General features: G+C 42.0%; 3 long non-coding RNA genes across 4 annotated transcripts; all 3 read left to right on the top strand.

Moving 5' to 3' along the window:
* Window positions 1–15,770: 15,770 nt before the first annotated feature.
* LOC120307802 lies at window positions 15,771–16,321 on the top strand. The gene is made up of 3 exons (XR_005556654.1): window positions 15,771–15,909; window positions 16,059–16,129; window positions 16,274–16,321. It is a non-coding gene; the product is annotated as an uncharacterized LOC120307802 (long non-coding RNA).
* A 128-nt stretch (window positions 16,322–16,449) lies between these two features.
* On the top strand, window positions 16,450–17,372 carry LOC120307801. Its single transcript, XR_005556652.1, has 3 exons — window positions 16,450–16,528; window positions 16,635–16,908; window positions 16,988–17,372. It is a non-coding gene; the product is annotated as an uncharacterized LOC120307801 (long non-coding RNA).
* Window positions 17,373–17,740: 368 nt separating this feature from the next.
* LOC120307800 lies at window positions 17,741–23,505 on the top strand. 2 transcript variants are annotated; one of them, XR_005556651.1, is made up of 6 exons: window positions 17,741–17,904; window positions 18,039–18,110; window positions 18,197–18,327; window positions 18,483–18,737; window positions 19,609–19,775; window positions 21,720–23,505. It is a non-coding gene; the product is annotated as an uncharacterized LOC120307800 (long non-coding RNA). The 2 variants fall into 2 exon arrangements; XR_005556650.1 differs by having other exon boundaries at window positions 19,606–19,775.
* Window positions 23,506–25,730: the final 2,225 nt, after the last annotated feature.

Here is a 25,730-nt window from a genome sequence, read left to right as displayed (position 1 = left end):
TTCTCACTAAAATAAGCAGAGTAACTTTGGATAAATAACCAAGAGATTGTTAATTCTATTCCTACTGTAGTCATGGAGTTTTCTACAGCTGCAAGAAGATGAATAATGGATAGGTGAGTGACTAAATCAAAAGGAGAAGCTGAGTGGTACTCTGCAACACACATGAAAGTCAATGACTTTGAACATTTCCCAAGGAGAAGGTGAGTATTATTCCTTCGGACCACGCAATAGTTGGTTGAGTGAGTTTGGGCCATTAACCAAGAGAATCATATTTTTATTCCTACAACAGGCATTGAGATAGCTACAACTGCACAACCAGCAGATCAGTGACTGTGCTAATCAACAAAATCAGGTGAGGACAGTTCTTGCAATTCTCACTCAAATAAGCAGAGTAACTTTGGATAAATAACCAAGAGATTGTTAATTCTATTCCTACTGTAGTTATGGAACGTTCTACAGCTCCAAGAAGATGAATAGTGGATAGGTGAGTGACTAAATCAAAAGGAGAAGGTGAGTGGTACTCTGCAATACACATGAAAGTCAATGACTTTGGACATTTCCCAATGAGAAGGTGAGTATTATTCCTATGGACCGCTCAATATTTGGTTGAGTGACTTTGGGCCATTAACCAAGAGAATCTTATTTTTATTCCTACAACAGGCATTGAGATAGCTACAACTGCACAACCAGCAGATCAGTGACTGTGCTAATCAACAAAATCAGGTGAGGACAGTTCTTGCAATTCTCACTAAAATAAGCAGAGTAACTTTGGATAAATAACCAAGAGATTGTTAATTCTATTCCTACTGTAGTTATGGAACGTTCTACAGCTGCAAGAAGATGAATAGTGGATAGGTGAGTGACTAAATCAAAAGGAGAAGGTGAGTGGTACTCTGCAACACACATGAAAGTCAATGACTTTGGACATTTCCCAATGAGAAGGTGAGTATTATTCCTATGGACCGCCCAATATTTGGTTGAGTGACTTTGGGCCATTAACCAAGAGAATCATATTTTTATTCCTACAATAGGATCTGAGATAGCTACAACTGCACAACCAGCAGATCAGTGACTGTGCTATTCAACAAAATCAGGTGAGTACAGTTCTTACAATTCTCACTAAAATAAGCAGAGTAACTTTGTATAAATAACCAAGAGATTGTTAATTCTATTCCTACTATAGTCATGGAATATTCTACAGCTGCAAGAAAGATGAATAGTGGATAGGTGAGTGAGTAAATCATAAGGAGAAGGTGAGTGGTACTCTGCAATATACATGAAAGTCAATGACTTTGAACATTTCCCAAGGAGAAGGTGCGTATTATTCCTTCGGACCACTCTATATTTGGTTGAGTGACTTTGGGCCATTAACCAAGAGAATCTTATTTTTATTCCTACAACAGGCATTGAGATAGCTACAACTGCACAACCAGCAGATCAGTGACTGTGCTAATCAACAAAATCAGGTGAGGACAGTTCTTGCAATTCTCACTAAAATAAGCAGAGTAACTTTGGATAAATAACCAAGAGATTGTTAATTCTATTCCTACTGTAGTTATGGAACGTTCTACAGCTGCAAGAAGATGAATAATGGATAGGTGAGTGACTAAATCAAAAGGAGAAGGTGAGTGGTACTCTGCAACACACATGAAAGTCAATGACTTTGAACATTTCCCAAGGAGAAGGTGAGTATTATTCCTATGGACCGCTCAATATTTGGTTGAGTGACTTTGGCCATTAACCAAGAGAATCTTATTTTTATTCCTACAACAGGCATTGAGATAGCTACAACTGCACAACCAGCAGATCAGTGACTGTGCTAATCAACAAAATCAGGTGAGTACAGTTCTTACAATTCTCACTAAAATAAGCAGAGTAACTTTGGATAAATAACCAAGAGATTTTTAATCTATTCCTACTGTAGTCATGGAATGTTCTACGGCTGCAAGAGGATGAATAGTGAATAGGTGAGTGACTAAATCAAAAGGAGAAGGTGAGTGGTACTCTGCAACACACATGAAAGTCAATGACGTTGGACATTTCCCAATGAGAAGGTGAGTATTATTCCTATGGACCGCTCAATATTTGGTTGAGTGACTTTGGGCCATTAACCAAGAGAATCTTATTTTTATTCCTACAACAGGCGTTGAGATAGCTACAACTGCACAACCAGCAGATCAGTGACTGTGCTAATCAACAAAATCAGGTGAGGACAGTTCTTGCAATTCTCACTAAAATAAGCAGAGTAAGCAGAGTATTCCTACTGTAGTTTGAACGTTCTACAGCTGCAAGAAGATGAATAGTGGATGAGTGACTAAATCAAAAAGAGAAGGTTGGTACACATGAAAGTCAATCTTTGGACATTTCCAATGAGAAGGTACTATGCTCAATAGTTGAGTGACTTTGGGCCATTAACCAAGAGTTCCTACAACAGGCATGAGATAGCTACAACTGAGTGACTGTGCTAATCAAAAATCAGGTGAGGACAGTTCTTGCAATTCTCACTCAAATAAGCAGAGTAACTTTGGATAAATAACCAAGAGATTGTTAATTCTATTCCTACTGTAGTTATGGACGTTCTAAAGCTGCAAGAAGATGAGTGGATAAGTGACTAAATCAAAAGGAGAAGGTGAGTGGTACTCTGCAACACACATGAAAGTCAATGACTTTGGACATTTCCCAATGAGAAGGTGAGTATTATTCCTATGGACCGCTCAATATTTGGTTGAGTGACTTTGGGCCATTAACGAAGAGAATCATATTTTTATTCCTACAATAGGATCTGAGATAGCTACAACTGCACAACCAGCAGATCAGTGACTGTGCTATTCAACAAAATCAGGTGAGTACAGTTCTTACAATTCTCACTAAAATAAGCAGAGTAACTTTGTATAAATAACCAAGAGATTGTTAATTCTATTCCTACTATAGTCATGGAATATTCTACAGCTGCAAGAAGATGAATAGTGGATAGGTGAGTGAGTAAATCATAAGGAGAAGGTGAGTGGTACTCTGCAATATACATGAAAGTCAATGACTTTGAACATTTCCCAAGGAGAAGGTGCGTATTATTCCTTCGGACCACTCTATATTTGGTTGAGTGACTTTGGGCCATTAACCAAGAGAATCTTATTTTTATTCCTACAACAGGCATTGAGATAGCTACAACTGCACAACCAGCTGATCAGTGACTGTGCTAATCAACAAAATCAGGTGAGGACAGTTCTTGCAATTCTCACTAAAATAAGCAGAGTAACTTTGGATAAATAACGAAGTTATTGTTAATTCTATTCCTACTGTAGTTATGGAACGTTCTACAGCTGCAAGAAGATGAATAGTGGATAGGTGAGTGACTAAATCAAAAGGAGAAGGTGAGTGGTACTCTGCAACACACATGAAAGTCAATGACTTTGGACATTTCCCAATGAGAAGGTGAGTATTATTCTTATGGACCGCTCAATATTTGGTTGAGTGACTTTGGGCCATTAACGAAGAGAATCATATTTTTATTCCTACAATAGGATCTGAGATAGCTACAACTGCACAACTAGCAGAGCAGTGACTATGCTATTCAACAAAATCAGGTAAGTACAGTTCTTACAATTCTCACTAAAATAAGCAGAGTAACTTTGTATAAATAACCAAGAGATTGTTAATTCTATTCCTACTATAGTCATGGAATATTCTACAGCTGCAAGAAGATGAATAGTGGATAGGTGAGTGAGTAAATCATAAGGAGAAGGTGAGGGGTACTCTGCAATATACATGAAAGTCAATGATTTTGAACATTTCCCAAGGAGAAGCTGAGTATTATTCCTATGGACCGCTCAATATTTGGTTGAGTGACTTTGGGCCATTAACCAAGAGAATCATATTTTTATTCCTACAGTAGGATCTGAGATAGCTACAACTGCACAACCAGCAGATCAGTGACTGTGCTATTCAACAAAATCAGGTGAGTACAGTTCTTACAATTCTCACTAAAATAAGCAGAGTAACTTTGTATAAATAACCAAGAGATTGTTAATTCTATTCCTACTATAGTCATGGAATATTCTACACCTGCAAGAAGATGAATAGTGGATAGGTGAGTGAGTAAATCATAAGGAGAAGGTGAGTGGTACTCTGCAACACACATGAAAGTCAATGACTTTGGACATTTCCCAATGAGAAGGTGAGTATTATTCCTATGGACCGCTCAATATTTGGTTGAGTGACTTTGGGCCATTAACCAAGAGAATCATATTTTTATTCCTACAATAGGATCTGAGATAGCTACAACTGCACAACCAGCAGATCAGTGACTGTGCTATTCAACAAAATCAGGTGAGTACAGTTCTTACAATTCTAACTAAAATAAGCAGAGTAACTTTGTATAAATAACGAAGAGATTGTTAATTCTATTCCTACTATAGTCATGGAATATTCTACACCTGCAAGAAGATGAATAGTGGATAGGTGACTGAGTAAATCTTATGGAGAAGGTGAGTGGTACTCTGCAACACACATGAAAGTCAATGACTTTGAACATTTCCCAATGAGAAGGTGAGTATTATTCCTATGGACCGCTCAATATTTGGTTGAGTGACTTTGGGCCATTAACCAAGAGAATCATATTTTTATTCCTACAATAGGATCTGAGATAGCTACAACTACACAACCAGCAGATCAGTGACTGTGCTAATCACCAAAATCAGGTGAGTACAGTTCTTGCAATTCTCACTAAAATAAGCAGAGTAACTTTGGATAAATAACCAAGAGATTGTTAATTCTATTCCTGCTGTAGTTATGGAACGTTCTGCAGCTGCAAGAAGATGAACAGTGGATAGGTGAGTGAGTAAATCATAAGGAGAAGGTGAGTGGTACTCTGCAACACACATGAAAGTCAATGACTTTGGACATTTCCCAATGAGAAGGTGAGTATTATTCCTATGGACCGCTCAATATTTGGTTGAGTGACTTTGGGCCATTAACCAAGAGAATCATATTTTTATTCCTACAACAGGCATTGAGATAGCTACACCTGCACAACCAGCAGATCAGTGACTTTGCTAATCAACAAAATCAGGTGAGTACAGTTCTTGCAATTCTCACTAAAATAAGCAGAATAACTTTGGATAAATAACCAAGAGCTTGTTAATTCTATTCCTGCTGTAGTTATGGAACGTTCTGCAGCTGCAAGAAGATGAACAGTGGATAGGTGAGTGAGTAAATCATAAGGAGAAGGTGTATGGTACTCTGCAACACACGTGAAATTCAATGACTTTGGACATTTCCCAAGGAGAAGGTGAGTATTATTCCTTCGGACTGCTCAATAGTTCGTTGAGTGACCTTGGGCTATTGACCAATAAGGTCTTATTTTTTTTCCTACCACAGCAATTGAGATAGCTACAACTGCACAACCAGCAGATCAGTGACTGTGCTAATCACCAAAATCAGGTGAGTACAGTTCTTGCAATTCTCACTAAAATAAGCATAGTAACTTTGGATAAATAACCAAGAGATTGTTAATTCTATTCCTGCTGTAGTTATGGAACGTTCTGCAGCTGCAAGAAGATGAACAGTGGATAGGTGAGTGAGTAAATCATAAGGAGAAGGTGAGTGGTACTCTGCAACACACATGAAAGTCAATGACTTTGGACATTTCCCAATGAGAAGGTGAGTATTATTCCTATGGACCGCTCAATATTTGGTTGAGTGACTTTGGGCCATTAACCAAGAGAATCATATTTTTATTCCTACAACAGGCTTTGAGATAGCTACACCTGCACAACCAGCAGATCAGTGACTGTGCTAATCAACAAAATCAGGTGAGTACAGTTCTTGCAATTTTTACTAAAATAAGCAGAGTAACTTTGGATAAATAACCAAGAGATTGTTAATTCTATTCCTGCTGTAGTTATGGAACGTTCTGCAGCTGCAAGAAGATGAACAGTGGATAGGTGAGTGAGTAAATCATAAGGAGAAGGTGTGTGGTACTCTGCAACACACGTGAAATTCAATGACTTTGGACATTTCCCAAGGAGAAGGTGAGTATTATTCCTTCGGACTGCTCAATAGTTCGTTGAGTGACCTTGGGCTATTGACCAATAAGGTCTTATTTTTTTTTCCTACCACAGGAATTGAGATAGCTACAATTGCACAACCAGCAGATCAGTGACTGTGCTAATCAACAAAATCAGGTGAGTACAGTTCTTGAAATTCTCACTAAAATAAGCACAGTAACTTTGGATATATAACCAAGAGATTGTTAATTCTATTCCTACTGTAGTCATGGAATTTTCTACAGCTGCAAGAAGATGAATAGTGGATAGGTGAGTGACTAAATCAAAAGGAGAAGGTGAGTGGTATTCTGCAATATACATGAAAGCCAATGACTTTGGACATTTCCGAAGGAGAAGGTGAGTATTATTCCTTCGGACCGCCCAATAGTTGGTTGAGTGACTTTTGGCCATTAAGCAAGAGAATCTTATTTTTATTACTACAATAGGCATTGAGTTGGCTACAACTGCACAACTAGCAGATCAGTGACTGTGCTAATGAAAAAAATCAGGTGAGTTCAGCTCTTGCAATTTTCACTAAAATAAGCAGAGTAACTTTGGATAACTAACCAAGCGATTGTTAATTCTATTCTTATTGTAGTCATGGAATGTTCTACAGCTGCAAGAAGATGAATAGTGGATAGGTGAATGAGTATATCAAAAGGAGAAGGTGAGTGGTACTCTGCAATATGCATGAAAGTCAATGACTTTGGACATTTCCCAAGGAAAAGGTGAGTATTGTTCCTTCGGACTGCACAATAGTTGGTTGAGTGACTTTGTGCCATTAACCAAGAGAATCTTATTTTTATTCCTCCATTAGGCATTGGGATAGCTACAACTGCATCACTAGCAGATCAGTGGCTGTGCTAATCAAGAAAAGTGGTGTTGTCTTACATGAATGCCTTTTCTCAGCATGAGAAATGTAGAGTCCATGAATGGTTATTAGAAATCCTCTAGCCCAGTTAGACCAAACAATCAAATTTGCTATGCCCCTGCTGGGCCGGATCACGTTCCTGTTTTGAAAAGGGCGAAGCCAATGATTGTGTGACCTGTTGGCTCCCGGACTGCTGACACTGACCTGACTGCAGAATTGAAAGGGAGGGTGTGGATTCTACATTTCTCATGCTAAGAAAAGGCGTTCAGGTAAGAGAGCATGGGACATACGAAAGCCCATATGACCCTACGGGTGGGACGCAGACCTGTCAAGTGTTGGCGCCGAATTGGACCACCTGTTGTAAGACCTGGCATCCGAAGGAATCCTCTGCAGAAACAAATTTGTCGATATTATAATGATGGATGAAATGGGAAGTTGATGACCACGTTGCCGCCTTACAAATATCAACTAGAGAAGCTTGAGTTTGCCACACAGCTTACGTGGAAGCACTGCGTGTGGAATGAGCCATCAGATGGCTTGGAACTGGCAAGGAGCAAACCTGGTATGACTCTCTAATGCAGGCCTTAATGCACTGGGCAACAGTAGAAGAAGAAACATTCTGACCTTTGGAACCCTTATGGAAGCAGACAAAAAGTGCCTCAGATTTATGAAAAGAAGCAGTCCTCTCAATGTAATATCGCAGCGCCCTGCATACATCCAGGAAATGCCATTGCTGCTCCAGGATGTGTGAAGGTTTTGGACAAATGTCTGGCAACACAATCTCCTGTGTTCAATGACACAATGTGTTTACCTTGGGGATGAACAAGGAATCCAATCATAGCACCACTTTGTCATGGTGAAAGGTACACACGTCCTCCCTAACGGAAAGAGCTACCAGTTCTGAAACACACCTTGCCAATGTGATTGCAACTAAGAAGGCCACCTTATGAGACAAGAGACGAAGATGACAAGATCTGAAGGGTTCAAACAGGGATCCTGTAAGAGCCCGAAGAACCCGGGACAACTCACAAGTGGGATAACGATGAACCACAAGAGGCTTGCTGTTTGTAATCCTCTTGATAAAGGATCAACCCTAGGGTGATGAGACAATTAAGTAGAATCGGCACAAGTGAACACCATGGAGAGCGCCGCCACTTGCCTACGGATAGTGCTGGGTGCTAGGTCCATATCCATACCTTCCATGAGATACTCTAGTATCCTCGGGATAGTGACAGAAGAAATGGTCAAACTATTATGATCACACCAGTGACAGAAGTTTCTCCAAGTGGCATAGTAAATCCGATTTGTCGCCGGTCGCCTAGAAGCCTGAATCATTGATATTACTCTGGGGGAGTAAGATCCCTGTGTCAAGAACTGGTGTTCAGATGCCAGGTGGCTAATTGGAGCCACTGTGGGTCTGGATGTCATATGGCTCCTTGTGTTAAAATTATCTGTTCTGGAGTAATTCTCCACGGAGGAGCTATGGCAAAGTTCACAAGATCTGCAAACCATGGTCGCCTCGGCCAGTGAGGGGCCACAAATATCAGCTCCACTTGTTCCTGCAACAGCTTTCTGATGATGGCCAGAATCACAGGGAAAGGTGGGAAAGCATATAGTAGTCCCTCCAGCCAAGGACTGCAGAGGGAACCTGCTCCTTCCGACCTTTGAGAGGGAAACCAAGAGAGGAACTTGGGAAGTTGGGCATACGTTGGGGAAGTGAAGAGGTCAACCGTGGATAGACCAAACCGATGCGTGATCTCTCAGAAGAGGCGGGGATGCAGGCGCCACTCTCAATGATTTACCATGGAGCAACTCAGGTAATCTGCCTGCCGGTTTGCCTCCCGTGAGATGAGCTCTACCTTCAGGGACAGAAGATTCCACTCCGGCCATGATCCCAGTAGCTGGGCCTTGGACATCAGGGCCCGAGATCAAGTTCCGCTTTGTCTGTTTCCATGGGCCTTTGCCGCCACATTATCCATCAGGACCAAGACATGGCAACCCGCAATCATTTTGCGGAAGTAGTGAAGTGCCAGGTGTATAGCCCTGAGTTCTAGCCAGTTGATGTTTTCTTTGAGGTCCCGCTAGGACACCGGCCTTGGGTGAATTGAAGTTGTAGGTGTGGCCCCCATCCGAATAGGCTGGCATCCGTGGTCAAGGTTACCCGAACCAGTTCTCTGAAAAGGGATCCCTTGGACAAAGCCAGGGATAGCCACCAGAGAAGGGATGTGAGCGTCTGTCTGGGACTTGTACCCTCTGAGGAAAGGAAGCTACGCCCCATCTCTGGTAGGGGAGCAAGAACCAGTGGAGCTGTCTCATATGGAGTCTGGCTCAGGGCACTATAGAAATGCATGAAATCAGTTTACCCAACAGCTGTGAGAGCAGGGCTAGGGTCACCCGTTTTTCCCTGTGCACTTTGATAATCAGTGTACGTATGCTGACCTGACGTTCCTGAGATAACAAAACTTGGCACAGGTTGGTATCTATTATTGTGCCTAAGTGCAACAGTTGGTTGACTGGAGTCAAGTGACTCTTTTGGAAGTTGATCAAAAACCCATGATCCTGAAGCGTCTTGACTGTTAGTGCCATGTCCGACCGAGCGTCCAGTGCCGAGGACGACTGTATTAGAATGTCATCCAAGTAACACTAAACACGGACCAGTACCAACCTGAGCTGTGCGGCAAAAACCACCAGGACTTTGGTGAAGACCCTGTAGGCCGATAATAGGCCGAATGGCAGGGCCTTGTATTGGTAATGATGGTTGCAATACCTGAATCTGAGGAACTGTCTGTGACCCGGCTATATGGCAATATGAAGGTATGCTTGTGCAAGATCTATTGACATCAGGAAATCCCCCTGACGAATGCTGGCCAAGACGGAGTGAAGAGTCTGCATCTTGAACTTGTGATACACTAGGTGCAAATTTAGGACCTTGAGATCGAGTATCGCTCTCCATCCCCCCGAGGCTTTTGGAACCACTAAGAGGATGGAGTAGAACCCCTGTCCCAATTAGTCCAAGGGTACCTGCTCTATGGCCTCTATGTTTAGTAAATGTTGAATGGCTTCCTTCATAAGACCCTGCTTTATGGGATTTTGCAACAGGGAGCAGGCGATAAGTCACCGAGGGGGGTGTTAAGAACTCCAGGGACAGTCCATCCCTGATGGTGGTGAGAACCCAAGTGTCCGTGGTGGTTTCTTCCCATTTGTGGAAATAATAAACCAGTCTGCCGCCTATAGGAGGAGTCCATTCTGAGTCATTTTGACCTACGGAAGGGACAACCTCCCCTATCACGAAATGGTCACTTGTTTTGAAATTGTGGTTTTGGCCTGTCTCTGTAGCCAGACCAGTCTGAGGAATGGTCCGGCCCCACTGGAAAGGGCCAAGATACGCTCCCCGAAGCCTAGTCTGAGCCTGCCCAAAAGGAAGTGTTCTTTTGGAAAGATGAGAGAGAACTCTCTTCTTTTCCCTGTTTTCCATCAGGTAAGGAGTGAAGGACTCCCCAAAGAGGCAACTGCTCTGATACGGGGCAGCAGCCACCCTCCATTTGTGCCTGGTGTCGGCACGTCAGTTCTTAAGCCAGAATAACCTACGCGCTGTTACGTTAGAGCAGTGGTTCTCAACCTTCCTAATGCCACGACCCTTTAATACAGTTCCTCATGTTGTGGTGACCCCCCCCAACCACCCATCCAGCTGGCCGGGGGGCATCAAAAACTTGACCAAAAAAAGGAAAAAATGGGAAAGTATAGGTAGTCCTTGACGTACAACAATTCACTTAGTGACTGTTAGAAGTTACAACAGCACTAAAAAAGTGAATTATGATCATTTTTCACACTTATGATTGTTGCAGCATTCCTAGGATCATGTGATTTACATTCGGATGCTTGACAACTGATTCATATTTATGACATTCACAGTGTCCCAGGGTCACGTGATCAGTGGCCAGGGGGCATGGCCAGCTGATCACTCAGGTTGCAGAGTGCCTGTGGGGGGGAATCTGTGGGTCTCTGGGACGGGACTGGGGTGGGTGCCTGCCTTCCTTCCCTCCCCTTGTCCCTTCCTTCCTTCTTTTCTTCCTTTCCCTCACTCCCTTAGTCTCTTCCTTCTTTCCTTCCTCTCCCATTGTTCCTTCCTTCTTTCCTTCCTTTCCTTCACCTCCTTCTTAGTGTCTTCCTCCTTCCCTCCCTCTCTCCCATTGTCCCTTCCTTCCTTCTTTCCTTCCTTCCCCTCCCTTAGTCTCTTCCTCCTTCCCTCCCTCTCTCCCATTGTCCCTTCCTTCTTTCCTTCCTTCCCCTCCCTTAGTCTCTTCCTCCTTCCCTCCCTCTCTCCCATTGTCCCTTCCTTCTTTCCTTCCTTCCCCTCCCTTAGTCTCTTCCTCCTTCCCTCCCTCTCTCCCATTGTCCCTTCCTTCTTTCCTTCCTTTCCTTCCCCTCTCTCTTAGTCTCTTCCTCCTTACCTCCCTCTCTCCCCTTGTTCCTTCCTTCCTTCCTTCCTTCCTTCCTTCCTTCCTTCCTTCCTTCCTTCCTCTTTGTCCCTTCTTCCCTTCCTCCCTTCCCTCCCTTCCACTGTTCCTTCCTTCTCTCATTATTTCTTACTTCCCTCCCTCTTAGTCCCTTCCTTCCTCCCCCCTGCCCAGTAAGAGACAAGGGGAGGGGGATAGGCTGCCAGCGTGGCTGGGGGCTTTGCTGCCAGCAAACCTGCCTGTGCACAGGCAGAGACAGGAGAGCAATGCCCAGCTTACTTGCTCAGCTTCGCCGAAAGACATGCCGCTTGCTAAGTTAGCAGAAGCTCCAGGATCAGTGCCGGGCTACAGCTGATTCGCACTTCTGCTAAATTAGCAAGCTGCACGTTTTCTATCAAACTCAAGCAAGTTTTCTGGGCAGGAGCCAAGGAGAGCAGCTACAGCTGCAGAAGCGCAGATCACCTGTAGAGGCTCGCCCCGATCCTGGACAAGAGGGAAGGAAGGAAGGACGGAAGGGACAAGGGGAAAGAGGGAGGGAAGGAGAGACAAAAAGGGAGGTGAAAGGAAAGAAGGAAGGGACAATGGGAGAGGGAGGAAAGGAGGAAGAGACCAAGAGGGAAGGAAGGAAAGGAAGTTCCAGCCAGCAAAGGCTTGGCAGCCCGACTGCCGAGGAACAGAAGAGCGGAAAGCCAAGGAGAAGAAGGTGGTGGTTTCCTCCCAAAGGGGGCTCCTTTTCTCCACCCCTTCCCTGGGTTTGTGGGGAATTTCTCGTCACCAATGCTGACAGGTGCTCCTTCGAGCCTGCCATGAGCTTTCTCACCCCGTTTGCTTCCCCCCCCACTTTTGTGAGGATTGTAGCACCCTTGGGAAGCCGATCGTGCTTTGAAGCTTAGGAGAGGAGGAGGAGTCTCTTCCTCCTTCCTTCTCTTCCTGTCCAGCCCCGGCAGGCTCAATATGAATGGGCGGAGGAGGAGTCGAGGACAGGCGGGGTGGTAAAGGAGACTGGCAGCTGTCGCCAGACCTCCTGGCTGACGGGCGCAGGAGTTGGGTGCTGTGGCAGCCTCCCCTTCGCTGACCTGCGTGCTTGAGAAGTCAATCCGGTTGCTACACAATTAGTCTCTGGGGAGGACAGGGCCTTGTACTGCGCCTGCGCTCTTCATGCACCCCCTGCAGGGCACATTTGGTAGAGTTCATGCAGACTGCCGCCAAGCAGCATATTTTCCACAAACAAGTGAGGTGGAGCGGAGGGGGGAAGGGAGAGAAGGCATTTGACAAGCCCTGCCTAAGACCATCAGAAATATTGTTTTCCGATGGTCTTAGGCGACCCCTGTGAAAGGCTTGTGTGACCCCCAAAAGGGTCACAACCCACAGGTTGAGAACTGCTGTGTTAGAGGCTGTGGCATGGGCCGAAAATCTGGCTGATTGCAAAGACATGTCTGCCATGTATTCTAGTGCTGCCCGTAATTTTGTGACATCTGGTGCACTCTTACATCATCTGGGGAGATTCTGGACTGAAGTTCGCAATGTCACATCAGTGAAATCCTGGCAAAAAAGGAGTTTGATGTGGAAGCTCTTATCGCCCATGCTGAGGCCTGGTGTGTTCTATGGAAAGAAACCTCAGATTTTTTGTCCTCAGCCTTCAGAGCCTCAGACATATCCCTCGGAATCTTAGAGTCTGACAAAATGGGAGAAAGAGACTCATCTACTCCCGAGACCTCCAGCGCATCATTGAGGATAGAGACCGTATCTAAAAGTTTACGGTCTATTCCCCCAAGGGCCGAGAAGGTGCCGGGAGAACCCCATTGATCCTGAATGGATTTCAAAAACATGAGAGGGCAAGGTATCTGCTGGCTCTTTGTGACTGGTTCCGAAAACAGTGTATCAGAACTCTGGCCAAAATCCTGATCGGACGCTTGGGGTTTTAACGGCTCGATCTTTGGCGCAGGCCTTGCATAAGAGTGAAGGGAAAGAAGAAGGATTGAATATGCCTACCAAGGGAGTGGCCTCTGTGGGGGTGTCCTCATCACCTGACCACAGTCCCTCTTCAAGAACCTGCTCAAAATATTTGGATACTTCGCTGCCACCAGAATGTGGTGGTGAGGCCGAATCTGGGAACTTGTAATCCCTGGGCCATGCAGTTCCCACAGACGGAGGGAGGGTTGATGGCCCCAGGCTCAGTAGGGCCCTCGCAGAAGCGGCCATGGCTTGAGCCACCGCCTGCGAAATCATGGCCTGGAGCTGGATAATAAATGAAGGTTGTTCCAGGGACCGGAGGTCCGACGCCATAGGAGTGAAAGATGCCGACAGAATCTGAGGCAGACCCGTAAGAGAGAAACTCTCCGGGGTTCCACAAGTCACTGAGGGAGAGATTATTTCAGTGGCCAGAACCTGATCCAACGCCCTATGCCTGCTACCTGCCTGCTTTTCAGCACCTTAGAGGCCCATTTAGTCTTGGCCTTGATCTTTGCGGCTGCTTCTTGGTTGGACGACTTGTGTTTCTTATTTCCACTGGAAGTGGAAGCCTGTGGAACGGTGTTATCCGCCATGTTGAATAAAAACAGGAGTTTACCAGCAGATCTCTGAAGCTGTCCTGGTCTGCAGGAGATGAGGATACGGCCCACCTAGGTGGTACAGGCCTACATGAGGGTTTGTGAAGTCTGGCCCACCATTAAGCGCAGAGTCACACTGCGAGATGTAAGTCGCATGCCACCCAAGGGAGCTGTACTTTCCCCTTTCAATTGTTCAGTGTCCTTGGTTCTTAGTACTGTAAACAATTGACTTATTAATAGTATTTATTTTTATTATTATTTTTATTTATTATTATTATTTTTAATGGATGACCCTCGTGTCTCACTTAGTGGTGGCTAGCACAGCAATTGCCAGTCCACTAGATGCAGACAGCAGAAACAGGCAAGGTAAGAAACAGCCCAATTGATTGTAGCTCAACAGTTAGAGCAATCTGGAAGGCAGGAATGTGGAAGGTGTTTATCATTGTATGTTCAAAGAAAAATGCAGATAGCAACTGATTAATGGCAAATGAAACCTCTAGGATGCAGAGGAAAATGAAAACTGAAATTCCACCGTCAGCCACATGGTGGCCTAAAATGGTGTCCATGATATTGGAGATGCAGGGCCTGGGATGCAATGAGGTATATAGGAGCCCCTATACCCCCAGCAAAAGTGAGGAAACACTGTCCCTCGCTGGTCAAAATTCATAGGGAAAGGGTCCAAACTGCCCTGATTGACCCCGCGGACAGAGGAAAGTGAACAGTAGAAGTAATCAAAATCAGCTGGGAAAGGAACGATCGCGCGGTGAGCCTCAAAATGTTGCCGGCGACGGTCCACGTGGAAGGAAAAGGCGAAAGCAAAAGAAAACAAAATCTATGAGAAACAGCAGGAAAGGGACCGGCAGAATCAACCCCAAAAGGGGGAACCAGGAAAGGCTACAAGGAGAAAAAACCAATCAACGCGCTGCGCAGAAAGTAGCAATAGCGCTGATCAGCTGAGCAGCGGGCGAATTTGCCAAGGGCAAGGAAAAGAAGCTAATTGCCAGCTAGTTCAGTGCTGAGCCCAGTGCTGGCTATTTGGCCAAAGGAATGAAGAATCCATGCAATGAGTAAAGGCAAATACTGTACTAGCTGTCCTCCTAAATCTTTTTTCAATCCGGGAGCCAAAGTACCACTTCTCTTCTGGGCTGAGACCAAAAAGAAACTGGGGCATGGTCCGGCCCAGCAGGGGCATGGCAACTTTGATTGTTTGGTCTAATGGGCTAGAGCAGTAGTTCTCAACCTGTGGGTCGGGACCCCATTTGGGGTCGAACGACCATTTCACGGGGGTCACCAAACAAAGCAATCCGCCATTTTTTTCCCCTTTTCCTTAGCTGTGCTACTCCCTTTTATTCTATTGGCTTTTGAAAGCCAATAGAATAGACTCTCTTGAATAGAGTCTAATTCTATTGGCTTTCAAAAGCCAATAGGAATTGTCCAGGCTGTCTCTGCCCTGCTGAGCCCGCCAAAAGTCCCATTCTGCAAATGGTGCTGCACCAGTTGAGTAGTCCTTGACTTACGACCGGTTGAGCAATCTCGACTTACAACCGGTTGGGGGTCGGGGCATTAAAAAGGTTGAGAACCACTGGGCTAGAGGACTTCTTATACCTATGTGTGGATTCTACATTCCTTCCATGCTGGAGAATGAGTTCAGCTCTTGCAATTCTCAGTAAAATAAGCAGAGTAACAAGCAGAGATTGTTAATTCTATTCCTACTGTAGTCATGGAAAGTTCTACAGCTGCAAGAAGATGAATCGTGGATAGGTGAGTGACTAAATCAAAAGGAGGTGAGTGGTACTCTGCAATACGCATGAAAGTCAATGACTTTGGACATTTCCCAAGGAGACGGTGAGTATTATTCCTTTGGACTGCACAATAGTTGGTTGAGTGACTTTGGGCCATTAACCAAGAGAATCTTATTTTTATTCCTACAATAGGCATTGAGACAGCTACAACTGCACAACTAGCAGATCGGTGACTTCTTTCAGTAGGTAGGGATATTTCTATTCCTGCATGACTGGCAGAGTTGTGACTATGTTAATCAAAAAAGAAAGTGAGTTCTGCTGTTACAATTTTAATGATAATCAGCAGAGTGACTTTGAACCAATAACCAAGAGTTTTATTTCTAATCCTGCAATAGGCATGGTGAGTTTTACAGGTGCAAAAAAGAACAAGTGGTGGATAAGTGACTGTATAAATCAAAAAGAGAGGGTGAGTGGTATGCTACAATAAGCATGAAAGCTCAATGACTTTTGGCAAGTCACAAGTAGAAGGTGACTTTTATTACTATAATGTGGGCATTTTGTGAGTGATTTTGGGCCAATAACCAATAGAGTGTTATTTTTATTTTATCAGTATGGAAGGAGATTTCCACTCCTGCACGGCTGGGAGAATAGTTACTGGGTTAATCAACAAAATAAGGTAAGCCTTGATCTTGCAATTCTCATGATTATCAGCAGAGTGACTTCGGTACAATAACCAAGAAATTGTTATTTCTTTTAGTTTAATGGGCATAGTGAGTTCAAAATGTGCAAAAATAACAAGTGGTAGATAAGTGAGTGAGTAAATCCACAGAAGAAGGTGAATGGTACTCTACAATACTTATGAAAGGTCAGTAATCAAATGGAGAAGGTGAGTTTTATTCCTGCAGCCCACACAATATTTGGTTGAGTGATTTGGGCCAATAACCAAGAAATTGTTATTTTTATTCTTTCAGTAGGTTTGGAGATATCTATTCCTGCATGACTGGAAGATCACTGACTGCATTAATCAAAAAAGAAGATGAATTCTGCTCTTGCAATTCTCACAATAATCAGCAGCGTGACTTTGTACCAATAACCAAGATATTCTTCTATCTTTTAGTGCAGTATGCATGGTGAATTCTAGATGTTCAAAAAAAGGAATGGTTGATATGTGACCAAGAAAACCAACTGGAGAATTTTTTTTGTATTTTACAATACTCATGAAAGATCAGTGATCACAAGGAAGAGGTGAGTTTTATTCCTGGAGTCAGCACAATTGTTGAGTGACTGGACCAATAACCAAGAGAGATTTCTATTCTTGCAATAGGCATGGTGAATTCTACAATTGCAAAAACCATGAATGGTGGATAAGTGTCTGAATAAATCAGCAGGGGAAGGTGAGGAGTACTCTTCAATATGCATGAAAGATCAAAGTTTGCACCATTGTTTGTTGAGTGACTTTGGGCCAAGAACCAAAAGATTGTTACTTCTATTGCTGCAATAGGTATGGTGATTTCTATTCCTGCATAGCTGGTAGATCAGTTATTGTAATAATCAACAAAAGAAAGTGTGTCCTCCTCTTGCAATAAATACGATAATCAGCAGAGTTACTTTGGACCAATAATGAGAAAAGAGTGACTTCTGTACCTGCAAAAATCATTACTGGTGGATAAGTGACTTAGTAAAGTAACAGGAGAAAGTGAGTAGCAATCTACAATATGTATGAAAGCTCGTGACTTTGGGCACATCACAAGTAGAAAGTGAGTTTTATTCCTGCAGTCTGCACAATAGTTGCTTGAGTAACTTTGTGCCAATAACTATGAGATTGTTATTTCTATTCCTGCAATAGGCCTGTTGTGTTCTTCACCTGCAATAAGCATAACTGATGGATAAGTGAATGAGTAAATGAACAAAAGTTTACTTATACTCTCTAATACTCACAAAAGCTTGGTGAATGACTTTCGGCAGAAGGCTGAGAAAAGATGAGTTTTATTCCTGCAATACGCACAACAGTTTGCTGAACGAGTTTGGACCAATGACCAAGAATTTTTTTTTCTATATTTCAACAGGCATGGTGATTACTACTTCTGTACAACTGGCATCACATTGACTTTGTTAATCAACAAAAGAAGGTTAATTCTGCTTTTGCAATACCCATGATAGTCAGCAGAGTAACCTTTTGCCAATAATCAAGTAATGGTGACTTCTATTCCTACAATAGGCATTGTGATTTCGACTTCTGCAGTAAGCATGACTGTTGGATAAATTACTAAGTAATCAATAGGAGAAGATGAGTTCTACTCTCCAATATACATAACAATTGATTGAGTGACTTTGGGCCAATAACCAACAGATTATTATTTCTATTATTTCAACAGGCATGATGAGTTCTACACCTCCAATAAGTATGACTGGTGAATAAGTGACTTTGGGCCAATGTTCAAGAGAAGGTGTGTTCTCCTTCAATGTGAATTACAGATGTCTGGTTGACTTTGTGACAGTCAGCAAGATATGATTATTTCTATTCCTGCAATAGGCATGACTGGTGGATAAGTGACTGGGTTAATCAAAAGAGAAGATGAGTTCCATTCTTGCAATATTCATGATAACCAGCAGAGTGACTTTGGACCAATAATAAAGAGATGTTTATTTCTATTCCTGTAATAGGTATGCTGAGTTCTTGTTCTTCAATAAGCTCAAGAGGCAGCTAAGTGACTTTGAGCCGAGCATCAGGAAACAATGATTTCTACTCCTGCAGTATGAATGATAGTTGGCTTAATGATTTTGGGGCAATAACCAAGATAAAGTTTCTTCTATTCCAGCAAAAGACATGTTGACTTCTATGCCTGCAATATGCTCGATCAACAGCTTAAAGAGTTTTGATCCATCAGCAGGGGAAGGTCTGTTCTACTCCTGTGGCTGAGTGATCCTGGGGCAATCACAGGCGGCTGAGTGAGTTGGATCAAGTTTGGTAGCCTGAAAGAGGACTGCACTAGTCATCCTTTCTAAATGAAGTGAGATGCTAATAAAGCAGAATCCCCAGCTGTACACAGATTTGTACTCTTATTGAAGCAAATGTGAGTCGAAATTTCGAGCTGAATGCTAAGGACTGACCTAACTATCAACGCCCCACTTCCCCATGTACTCAGGAAATGCTTCTAGAGAATTCAGGTCAATAAAGATAGAGATGTAACAATATTTAGGGATAAATGTAAGGAATAAGGGAAGGGAATGACAGGGAAATGAAGAGAAAGGAAGGGATGTAAATTTCATGTCTCATCTTTTCCTACACTTTATTATCATAGAGTTTTTGTTTGCTTGTGTTTTGAATTTTTTTTTATTTTTTTTTTTAAATCTGGTTTTCACTGCTCTTGTAAACTAGATCCCCATTCCTTGCAGGAGAAAGAATATTGGAAGCACAATTAATCAATAAGAATATTTATTAAATTCTTTTAATACAATTTATTTTGAGCATGAATAAAATATTACTGTGAATTCTGACATAAATATATGATCCCAGCACTATGTAACAAATTTCAATTTAGTTTTTGTTCCTGGGTGCAAAGTGTGTTTTTTTTAACACCTTATGCCTAAAATAAATAGGAAACAGCTATTGTTCCACAAAAACGTTGTTTCTGTGGTCAGGACAGTGATACTTTGAAATTTATCTGTTTTCGAGAACATTCTCAATTCACATTGAATGCTTAGTAGACTTCCCAAATATTCTGGAACTGAAAACTGTCCAGAAGTTTCTAGAATTGGCCAGAATTTGCTAGATCTTTCTGAAATCTTTTACAATTTTCTAGCACTTTCTGGAACTATCCCATAGTGTCCATAAAATTCTAAAGGTCAGCTGCCTTAAAGCAGCATTTTACTTTGTCTAATTGCTGAGTAAGAGAATAATGAATAGCAATATTTGAGTTAGCATCACTTGCTTTCTCCCAGCAGATGCATTTTGCTATGTGTGTGGACAATTTATCAAGACAAGAGTAAAAAAAGTACTCCGTGAAAGATGTGCGAGGCCTATAAAGCATACTTCAACATACCTGTTGGGGATGAAGACAAGCCTTGGCCACATCATTTCACATGTAAACACTGTGGCAAAACTCTTGAAGGTAAGGTGAATGATTGCTGCTTGCTAGATGGAATTTCAGTGATTTATTACAGTTTAAAAGAGTTGCAATTAAGAAAAAATATCACTACTTTCAATGTTCTAGGAAAATACAGACAACAAGATAGATAGATAGATAGATAGATAGATAGATAGATAGATAGATAGATAGATAGATAGATATTAGATATAGATATAGATATTCAATAATACATAATCTTTGAACTCCGGGAGGAATATAAATCAGCTGTTTATTGTTAAAAAATTTAAAACAATAAAAGCAACTATTTACAATACTAAAACAAACTTAGCTTTTGCTGATCCACTGTCAGCATCTTCAGAGTGAAGTGTTAATGGCAATGGCACCAGGAAGGAGACTGAGTGAATTTGAGGGTGAGTCAGCAGGTAGCCTAGTTGAGCATAGGCGGATAAGGCAGAAGTATAGGGTGCGGTTGTGTGTGCGCACACCCAAGCACGGAGAAAGATCGGAGAAAATAAGGCCCAGAGGGACAGATAGCGGAAGGCAACAACAGTGGATGATCAGAGGGGGACAGCAGTGAAGAAGCACTGACAGCGCCAATTCTGAGCGCCCAGCCCAGAATGACTGTGGGGAGATAGCCGGCGAATGCAAGGATAGGATTGGCAAGGATGAGAGAGAGTGAATTCAGAAGCGAGCCGGCAGGCAGCCCAGCTAATTGCAGACAGATGGGATGGAAGGACGGGGCAGGGCTGCAGGCACACACACCCAGACGTGAGGGGAAACTGGAGAAAATAGGATACTGATAAACAGTGGAAGACAGGAACAACAGGCAGATAAATAGAATGGAAGAGAGGGGAACAGCAGCGTAAGGGCACCTGGGATACTGGATCCGGACCCACGGCCCAAAGTGAGTGCGAGGGAGCAGCTAGAAGGCATACCAATGGCAACAACACCAGGAAGGAGAAGATGGACATGGAGGGGAGAGAGAGAACTTGTGGAACTGGAGTGCAAACAAGGGGAGGCCAGACAGTTAAGGCAATTACGGTGAGTCAGGACGAATGGCCCTATCACACGGTCAATGAGTAAGAAACTAGGTTATCAAGGCTTATAAAAGATCTCTCCACCCCCAACACTTCACTCTGAAGATGCTGACAGTGAATCAGCAAAAGCTAAGTTTGTTTTAGTATTGTAAATAGTTGCTTTTATTGTTTTAAATTTTTTAACAATAAACAGCTGATTTATATTCCTCCCAGAGTTCGAAGATTGTGTATTATTGAACAGATATGCCCAGGATTCGGATTTTTACAGTCATTAAGGATATATATATATATATATATATATATATATATATATATATATGTGTGTGTGTGTGTGTGTGTGTGTGTGTGTGTGTGTGTGTGTGTGTGTGTGTGTCTGTATGTATGTATGTAGGTAGGTAGGTAGATAGGTCGGTCTTTGGTTATTAGGGTTTTCTCCCACGTAAAATTGGAAATGTGATATGCCCGGGATTCGGATTTGTACAGTCATTAAGGATAGATAGATAGATAGATAGATAGATAGATAGATAGATAGATAGATAGATAGATAGATAGATAGATAAATAGGTCGGTCTTTGGTTATTCGGGTTTTCTCCCGCGTAAAATTGGAAGTGTCTTGGAAACGTTTCGATGAAGTCCCATTCGTCATCTTCAGGCTGGTGTTTTCGGCTTCGTGCTTCTAGGTGCTCCTAGAAGCTAAAAACATCAGCCTGAAGATGACGAATGGGACTTCATTGAAACGTCGCCAAGACACTTCCAATTTTACGTGGGAGAAAACCCAAATAACCAAAGACCTACATACAAAAACCCGCAAAAATCTCAGATAATATATATATATATATATAATGTCCCAAGGTAATATCTTGCATAATATTAGGTAAAGTGTGAAATATAATTTTTTAAAATGTATATAATTTGGCTATGTTTACAGGCTGGTACAGGGGAGAAAAGAGAGCCATGAAGTTTCCTATTCTAAGAATTTAGCGGGAATTGATTGACCACTCAAGCAACCCTTCCAAACGTTCAAGCGGCAAGAGTGTGCCTCTTATCATGTATCCAGACATTCCTTCATCCATCACCCTGTTCCCACCCTCCAGAGAGAGATCAGCCATATTCAGGAGAGAGAAGCAAGTCAGACATCAAGGAAGATATTGCAGACACAGATTACAATTTCACAGAGGTGGCTGAGGAGAGAAAACCATACTTCCCCAAGTATAAAGACCTCAATGATCTGATCAGAGACTTTCATCTTATCATCTGAACCTCTGACATCTAGGCTCAAGGAGTGGAACTTATTGGGTGAAAGTGTGCAAGTCACAGATCAGAGAAAGTGTTGTCAACATTTTTCAAACTTCTTCAGTCGGCAAGATGGGCCGTGCTTCTGCAACATTGTGGCCAGTCTATTCAAGGCTATAGGAATCACCGCTAACCCAAGTGAATGGTTCCTATTCAAAGACAGTTCATCCAGAAGCCTCAAAGCCGTGTTGCTTCATAATGTGAACAAGTACCCATCTCTCCTTATGGTTCATTCTGTGCACCTCAAAGGGGACTAAACTAGTGTCAAGATGTTGCTGAGTGCCTTGAAGTATGGCTGCGAAGTCATTGGAGACTTTAAAATGAATCATTCCTGATGAACCTCCAATGCAGTTTCATGAAGTTTCCTTGTTTTCTTTGCCTCTGGGACAGCCAGGACACTAAGATGCACTATCATAGAAGGGACAGGCCACAGCACACTGAGTTCTCTTTAGGGAAGAGCCACATAAAGTGGGAACTGCTGGTAGACCCTTGGAAGGTGCTGATGTCACCTCTGCACATCACGTTATGCCTCATCAAACAATTTGTCATGGCTCTAGACAAGGAGTCAGCAGTTTTCAAGTAGCTCCAAGATCTCTTTTCACAGCTGTCGGAGGCAAAGGTTAAAGCTGATATCTTTGTTGGACCACAGATAAAGAAGATCATAGAGTGTGAAGAATTCACCAAAAAGCTGAACAGGGGAGAAAGCAGCTTGGAATAGTTTTGTTGCAGTGGTTCACAGCTTTCTGGGCACTCACAAGGCTGAAAACTATGAGCATCTACTTTAGACTCTCATAAAGAACTATGCCAAAATGGGATGCAGAATGTTCCTTAAAGTCCGTATCCTTAACGCTCAAGGAGAACATGGATGCTTACTTAGAGGAGCAAGACGAGAGCTTTCACCATACTGGACTTTGAACATCATTACCAAGGACATTATAATGAAAACATGATGGGGGACTATATTTGGGGGCTACTTTGAGAAAGTGATTTGCAGTATAGCCACAAATCTAGAAAATCTACTCATTTCTGAATCCTTTTGAGTGGTTTTGATGTCTTTCTGTATTTGCTGTACACATATAGTACTTTAACTGCTCAAAAAGATACAAATTCATCTGTTTTGTCTCTATAAATATAAAACTTTTATAGGCTGTGGTCACAAAAATCAAAGTTTGTGATGAATATAGCCATTTTGCATAGGCTTTAGACATAAACAGTTGAAATATAACACTTAGGAGCCATGAATAAAAATCATATTACATAGTGAATCAATGTTATTTTGTAACTGTGGGACATCTATGCTGAAAATCAGTTGTTCTAGCATAGGAAGAGAGATTTTTCTTTTTTACTCTTCAGATGTCGTGAGTGTCAATTCCACTAATTACATTATACCAATTCCTGGTGTGTGTATGTGCTAGAATTTTAATTACACAACTCTACATTTCTTCTACTATAATAAAGAATTTCCCCCCAAAAAATGCTACATTTTCTGCCATGTTTATTTTTGTTTTCAAGTTTCTACAGTTCTGCATTGAAAAATTGTATACTTTATGTCCCCAAAGGGAAAGATGTGAATCATTTATCTAATAATCTCATTGAGTTTTAAACCATTTTACTTCCAACGTCTTATTAAAGGCAGGAAAAAACAAAACGAAACCCGGATAAGCAGATATTTTATTTATATTTGAGGTCACTTGTCTTTAATGTGATACAGGGAATATTCATATTGTCAATGTCAGGTATTTAAATAATGTAAATGTTTACCTTGCCCTGTCAGATCCCTTGGTCAGGAAAACATTTCATAGCTCTGCTGGAATTCTGCCTGTAAATTTAAAAACAAATGAAAAGAAAAAAAAATCTGACAAAGAACTAGGAAAAGAAGGCTAGTACAAATCCCTCTTTCAATTAAATGACTATATGTTGGTGTCAACTCTACGACGAACCTGGCTGAAGCTGTTTTGCTCATTCTAGGTTGCCAAAAGAATAGGAGGGAGTGTGGAGGATTTCTACTAGTCTAAACATTTTACTGTCCCATGGGAACCAAGGTCATTTCTGTCTGTTAGATTGGGGGGGGGGGGCTTGAGCATTTGGTTAGAAAGCCCACCAAACTGTTCTATTGGGGAACATAGCTGATTGCATAGCATTGGGGTGGGAAGTTCAACTTTGTAATATTGTCTCTCTTTGAAGGGGATTTCAGATTTAGTTTCACTTTTGACCATGCCGATACTATGTAACCAATAAACATGTTCTTTGAGGAAATTTCAAGCCTCAGAGTTCTGATTTGTTTGGTCTTGCCTATTGGAACCTTGACATTAAACCAAGTCTGAAATCCCCTTCAAAGAGAGACAATATTACAAAGTTGAACGTCCCACCCTAATGCTATGCAATCAGTTTGGTCTTGTCTATTGGAACCTTGACAGTTGGTGGCTTCAAGAATCACAAAACATGAATGCACAATCTTCCTCTTTCTCCCTTTTCTTTTAATTTATCAGCTTTATCAAGACTCCAAACACATAAAAATGTACAAGGGCATATTGCAATTAATATTTGTAAATATGTTTATGCATATTTCTTCTTGTATGCATTATTTTCTGAGTGGGCACATTTTTCTTTTCCTGCAAGCTGGATTTTGTACCATTCTGCAGACAATTATAGATTTATTTTTATACATTGCTGAGATGTGAACTGTGCCACAACACTCTCCAAATGCAAGGTGTATATTTTAAACTCTTCTGTTTATTCACATAACTGCTTGATGGGGAGAAATTTAAACACTGATTCCCAAATCATTAACACTGGCATTGGATTCTGCTCATTGACCTGTTCATTGAACTAAATACTTAATTCCCAAGTCTATTTTACTCAAAGCACAGTTTGATATGTATTCAGTGAAAGAAAAGCCCTCTGTGCCATATCACAATCTTCAGTTTTTGGTTTTTCTGCACTGCAGGTTTTGCCTGTAGGAATCTCATGTGTAAACAGGTTAGAAATGAAACTAGTGCTTGCATTTCAGCCTCTTCCTCCACTTTGGCTATTACATGTTGTCTACAAACTTCATTTACCACAGAAAAGAAAGAAAATATTTCAATTTTAACATTTTTCTTCTCCTTTGAACTCGAAGGGGCAAGTAGAACACAGAATGTAGAATAATAGAATTGAAAGGGACCTTGGAGGTTTTCTAATCCAACCCCCAACCAGGGGAATCTATACCATTTTAGATAAGTGGCTGTCCAGTCTTCTTGAAAGTCTCCAGTGATGAAACACCCACAACTTCAGAATACAAGGCATTCCACTGGTTGATTGTTCTCACTGCCAGCAAATTTCTTCTTAGTTCTAGGTTGCTTCTCACCTTGTTTAGTTTCTATCTGTTGATTCTTCTCTTGCCTTCTGGCACTTTAGAAAATAGTTCTTCCCTCCCCCATCGCTCATCTTTCTTCTTGTCAGTTGTTAGCAACAACAACATTAAGCCCAAACTTTCACTATGCCTGTATCATCAGTGAATTTCGACAAAAGGATAAGTTGACCATTTCACCAGTGAATTTGTAGAGACAGAGAGAGAAACACTTTTTTTTTTACCATTCTATTTGAGAATTTATGAAAACTGGTCATGGATTATAATAACCTATAACTGTAAGGAGTAATTGCTTTT

The sequence above is a fragment of the Crotalus tigris genome, unplaced genomic scaffold, assembly GCF_016545835.1.
Source record: "Crotalus tigris isolate CLP2741 ecotype Arizona unplaced genomic scaffold, ASM1654583v1 scf7180000017816.2395320, whole genome shotgun sequence".
In the NCBI taxonomy this organism is placed as follows: domain Eukaryota; kingdom Metazoa; phylum Chordata; class Lepidosauria; order Squamata; family Viperidae; genus Crotalus; species Crotalus tigris.
Note: the sequence above shows the minus strand (reverse complement) of the source record. Positions and strands in the feature narration are given on the sequence as shown.